At 48.6% G+C, this 5,512-nt stretch overlaps 1 long non-coding RNA gene across 1 annotated transcript; it reads right to left on the reverse strand.

The window, feature by feature from the left end:
* Positions 1-2,153: 2,153 nt before the first annotated feature.
* On the reverse strand, positions 2,154-5,067 carry LOC311193436. Its single transcript, XR_014617392.1, has 4 exons — positions 4,632-5,067; positions 3,885-3,956; positions 2,717-2,819; positions 2,154-2,607 (listed from the first exon to the last, which is right to left on the reverse strand). It is a non-coding gene; the product is annotated as an uncharacterized lncRNA (long non-coding RNA).
* Positions 5,068-5,512: the final 445 nt, after the last annotated feature.

Consider the following 5,512-nt stretch of genomic DNA (forward strand, 5'->3'; position numbering starts at 1 on the left):
TTTAAAAAAGCCTATATTTTATTTTTATCCCCAAAACCAAGTTATTTCTAATATTTCCCATTAAAAAACACCAGAAAACCAACATATGCTTTTTTTTTAGGGGGGAGAGGAGAAAAATCTGACACAGGTTGTTGTATTTCAAGCCTTATCTTCTCTAATTTGTCACTAACTCCAGTCCCTGCTTTTCTAAACTGTTCAGAAATAGCATCTTCTTCTCAGCAGCAGCACTGCAGCTTCTGGACAGACGTAATTATTCTTCATGTGGGGAGAAAAAAAAAAAAAAAAAACACCCAAAAAAACAACTTAGAGGCTCCAGGCTGCTGAGACAGACCGGAGATCACCGCCAGCCATGGGAACGCGAACACGGCGTCAGGGTTTCTTTTCTGCGAGGCCAGAAACTGAGTCCAACTCTCCAAGTTGCCTCCGAGTCGCTTCCCTGGGCTGTCTGCGATCCAAATCAAATCCCATCTGACTTGGGGCCAAGTTGAGGGAAACTTGATTATCTTTCTCCCCCTATCCGACGGGAGATGGCAGGTTGAGGGGAAAGAGAAGGGAGGAGTGAAAAATTAACACAGGCACTTAAGATGTTATGAAACTGCAATATGCATCTCCAGCCTGCCCCCTGGTCCTCAAGCCCATACATTATTTAACAGAAAAGAAAGCATAAATGAGCCAGAACAATAGCTAGAGGGAGGAAGAGAAATATATATATATATATATATTTAATTCCTTAAACCATGCCCATTAGTTTTGTTTCTTATTTAGGATACTGCATTAATCATGCTAATATTTTACAGCCGGGCTGTACACTTTAGCCATTACTTTAATCAAACCCATCAGTGTACCCAAGAACACGCTACCAGGTGGGAATAGCTGCTACCGCTTGCTGTTAATTACTTTGCATTTTACAGCAATCAGCAGCAGGGGCTGAGATCATAATAAATTCATGACTTATGGGTCCATAAAATCATTACCGTAGGAAAATATGTTTTATCAGGCATTCGTCGGGCTGCTGCTCAGAGAGAGATTTCTTGAAGGAAATGACACCCATGAAATTAAACCAATCCTTGCAGTCAGCAGAAATGCTAATGTGGGCGCAAACAGAGCCGAGGCTCTCGCAGAGCTGAGGGAGGGGAAGGTGGAGGAGGACTTCACCAGCCTGGGAAGGAGGGAAGGTATGGGGGAAAGCCAGCTCCCCCCCCTCCAAGGACAGGTGGGACTGGAGGAGGACAGGACAGTGGATGGGAAGAACCAAGAGCAGGACACGGGGCTGCCAAGGGGCCTCAGCACCGTTGCACTCACAGCCTGAACCTGCAGGAATGTTGCTCCATGGGGCATCTAAGCACAGGGACACAGAGGGAAAAGTTACTTCCAACCCTTCTAATGGGAGGGTTCCTTCCAGCTAAAGACACACTGATGAGTTGATGAACAGCAGTCTCAAAAACCTGGGCTATATTCCCTATATCCCAGGCAGGTTTCCAAGAGGGAACGCACCACATTCATAACTAATCACAGAATCTTAATGATACGCCTGTGGCTTTGCACATTGGGAAACATCAGCCTTGCCTGAACTCCCCATCCCAGGATAGGGTCACGGCAATCTAGAAGCTCTACTTCAATCCCCCGAAAGCCCAGATGGATTACACAGGATGTCACGGGTGTGATCAGCGCACGGGCCCGCTCCGCACCCAGCACGGCAGTGCTGTCGCAGTAAGAAAAGAAATTGAGAACGACAGTGAAATCAAGCAGTGTCAAATTGACATAAAGCAGCAATAAAGAAGCCTCAGGATTGGAGAAGCATGACAGGAGCCGAAATGAACTCGCTGAATATTTTCTAAGTCTTTTCTGCACTCGTATAAAATCCCATGGCGCTTCCAGAGTCGTTAGCCCTGCCAGTCCCTAAAAAACAAAGAAGTTCACTTTTAACTTTGTTTTCTTTTCTTCTCCCCCCCACCCCCCCAACCTAAAACCAACAGAGTTTTCTTTGGCAAGAAGCCACTGGCTCTCTGAAACTCTTGTGTTTCTTGGCCTGTGACAATGAAAGAGCAGGGTGCCAGTAAATAATACCCCCAAAGTGTTAAATTGGCCGAGCCCTTGTTTTTTACTGTTTGTTTCAGCTAAAAAATACTAAGGAAGCTCAGTCATAGCTGGTTTGTTTGGTTTATTTGCCTCTTCCAATTACACTGTGCAAACAGGGAACATTATTTAGTGTTATTTAAGCATGAAATTATAACAGATCATTTTAAATATCAAGGTCCTAAAAATAAATCTTTCTATCAAGGCACAGCAGGTCTAGATCTACTAGCTTGTTAACATCCACCAAGGTGGGCAGATGGTAGGAAAACCATGGTGAAGAACTCCCTGAGTACAAGATATGTTGCTTTGCTTTCTGGGGATCACAAAAACCTGGGCAGCTCAGTTCTAGGACCACAGTGCTGCTATCGGAAGGGATGTGGAAGCAGAGGCAGCATCAGAGCCAGAGAGAGCCCAAGGTTCCCTGGAACATCATCCTACACAGTGCCTTGGGGTCTTCTACACAGCCCAGAGGAGCAAGATCAGCTGAGAGTTGCCTGTGAACTCCAGGGAAGATCTCTCCAGGTCTTCTCTCTGTGAGACACAGTGTATAAGAGGGTTTTGGTTATTCCTTTGCCGCAAGAGGATTTCCTCCAAGAAAAGGGTGCCTGGAGCACCCCACGCAGCTCTGTGAGGTACCTACCCCCCCATTCCATGGAGTCTCCACTCCCTTATGGTTAAACCAGGACTCTTGTCCAGACCACATCATGGCTCCATCTCTAGGCCCTGCATCTGGACTTCTTTCCCTGAAAATTTAGGGAGACACAGGAAAACACAGAAAGTCATCGGCCCATGCCAGACAAAGGGAAATCACACAAACCTGTGGCACAGGAGAGACTCCCAGGTCTAGTTTAAGCTCAGAGATTTCCCTGCCTTAGTGCAACGAGCCACCACCACGCAGAAATCACTGCCCCATGATATTAGCCTGACACCAACCTTCATCCAGCTTCCAGCTACTTTGAGCTACATCAAAATGTCCTCAGTGCCATATCCAGGGCCTCAGAGCAAGGTCCAGGGCTCAGGTACCCCATCAGGCACAACCACCCCACGATGAGTTGCCCACAGGATGCGGCAGAGCCGCCCGGCCCCGTTCCCTCCCTCTGGACTGATGGTGGATCAGAGGTGACACACGAACAAAAAACTTTGTGTAGAACAAGCTGTGAGTAAGAGCAAATTGTGCCAGAGCTCTGCTGTCCCCAGACAGGCTGCTTTTCTCTTTGCAAGCTGTCTTTACCTTAAGAACCCCCAATCACTCTAATCCCTGGGAGTAAACTGCTCCAACCGCAGCCCAGACAGCTGCTCGCTGCTCAGCATCGCTGGCGTAGCTTCAGCCCTGGCTGGGAGGAAGCAAGGAGGAACCAAGACCTTCAGCCAGATGCTCCATCAGCCCCTCAGGAGCTCCTAACCACCCAGGGTGGGCAAGACACAGCCTCACTGTGTGATAAGCTATTTTTGAGTCTGACATCTCTAGTTAACCCTTCCCTACCCTCCCCAAGGGACAGCAACCATCCGGACCGTGCTTTGAGATCTCTCTGCATCGGTACTCCACAAGATTCACAAGGGCAACGAAGCTCAGCGAGACAGAAGGGAAACATTCACTCATAAAATACCAGGCTCCCAAGAAGATTACCTTCACCCTCAAGGAATTAGGCCAAATTACCTGGGCTAGACCTCCCTGTGCAAGCCCAGGGCTGGACCCTTACCTTCTTCCTTCCCTGTGCTGGGCTCCAGCTTGGCTGTTACTATCAGGGCTATAAGTAACCTCATCTGACAGGTACTGCAGCCTGGAGATTTCCCCGTTATGGTCGTACCTGGCTATAAATACCCTTTTCTTCTTCAGGGAAAGAGCGTCTGACCCGAAGTGTATGAAGCTTCCTGACAGGCTGGGAAGAGAGAAGGGGTTTAAATGTCAGCTAAAACAATCTTCATTTTCTTTTCTAAATTTGCAAAGCTCCCCGAGTCACTGGAGTGAGGCATTTGCCTGTTTGAAGTTCATCCTGAAAATCCTTTTGCAAAATATTTGCTGAAACACAATAATGTTGGAATTGGAAGGGATTAAAACAGCTTCTGTCCTTGCCCCATCCTCCCCTGAAGCCCCTCTTTAAGAGGGTTCTGGAGAGGCAAGGACTTGGGTCCCTGTGTCTTGAAGGCGCAAGAGAGGAAAGAAATGAAAACGTAAAGCTCCTAACATCACTATTATTGAAACGCCTCTTTTGACATTTTGACTGTTTCAATTAGCTAACAAGGAACGCTCCACTTAATCCACCCTCAGACGCTGAAAGAAACTGTGTCTTTCCCTTCCCCCATCCCAGATCCTGCCTGGCAGCTACTTCCCAGCCTCCGGAGAAAGCCCAGCTGGGGTGATGGCTCCTGTCCTGGGGGAAGCCGTCAAGCCTGAGCCTTCCCAGCCCAATGCTGGCTGACATTACAGAGTGTCCTTCCCCCAAAGCCTATGCACCTTCAGACACAGCATCAGAAAGCCTGGGGAAGAAGCAAAGGGGCACTCCCCCCTCCAAAAAAAAAACCCCTCAACCCAAACAGGCAGTGTCTTTTCTTACCATTTCAGGAAACACCAGAGCAACACAGTACTGTGGCACCAAAGAGCGGGCCTCTCTCCCTCATCAGGGCCCATCAACAAGGACCCCTTGGCAGTTTGAACCGCAGTGAGCTGAAAAGTGACCTGCAATGGTGCAGTACCTGCAAGAGAGGCTCAAACACCAGGAAAACATTCCCCACCTCCTGCACAGGGTCCTGGGCTAATTCAATGGGATTTGGTTTCTTTCCCTGGGATTGACCTGACACTGTGATTTTACGCCGAGGGAGCTGAAGTGCTGGGAGTTGTCCTGCTGGCACATGAAACAGCCAGAGCTTTCCTCCATAAAGCATTTTACTGCCTCTAAACGCACACACATAGGCTTCCCCATCCCAGGGGTGAGCTGCTGCGTGCTGCTGCCTGGGAGCAGGACACACAGCCGCCGCAGGGAAGACACTACACACTCCATAAAGTCAGGGCGACTGCCTTCAACTGGGGAGCTCTCCAGGAGATTGATTTCCCTACCGGGAGAACTTCACTTGCCTTGGGCAGAAAAGCAATTCACCAGCTCTTTCATGGCCTGACTTCCAAAGACAGCTCTCCAGGCACCACTGAGAGTATTTTCTCCCAAGTTTGGAGGTGGGAGAGGGCGTAAGGAAGGAACCGCATAAATAAAGCCATGCAGATGGCGTTTGGTGTCCCTGGAACAACACCTCAACACCAAAAAGCTGGGATCTTGGAGGCACTAGGCTCTTACAAACCTTGGTCAGGCAATGCTGTCCATTTTTTGTGCCTATTTGAGGGGGCTGAGAACAAGAGGTGGGTTTAGGTGTACAAAATTCCTAGGGACTGTACCTGCTTTAACAACAGAGACCTTCAGGTCCAAACTGGAAAGCCTAGAGTCCT

This window comes from Gallinula chloropus (genome assembly GCF_964237585.1).
Source record: "Gallinula chloropus genome assembly, chromosome: 6".
NCBI lineage: Eukaryota > Metazoa > Chordata > Aves > Gruiformes > Rallidae > Gallinula > Gallinula chloropus.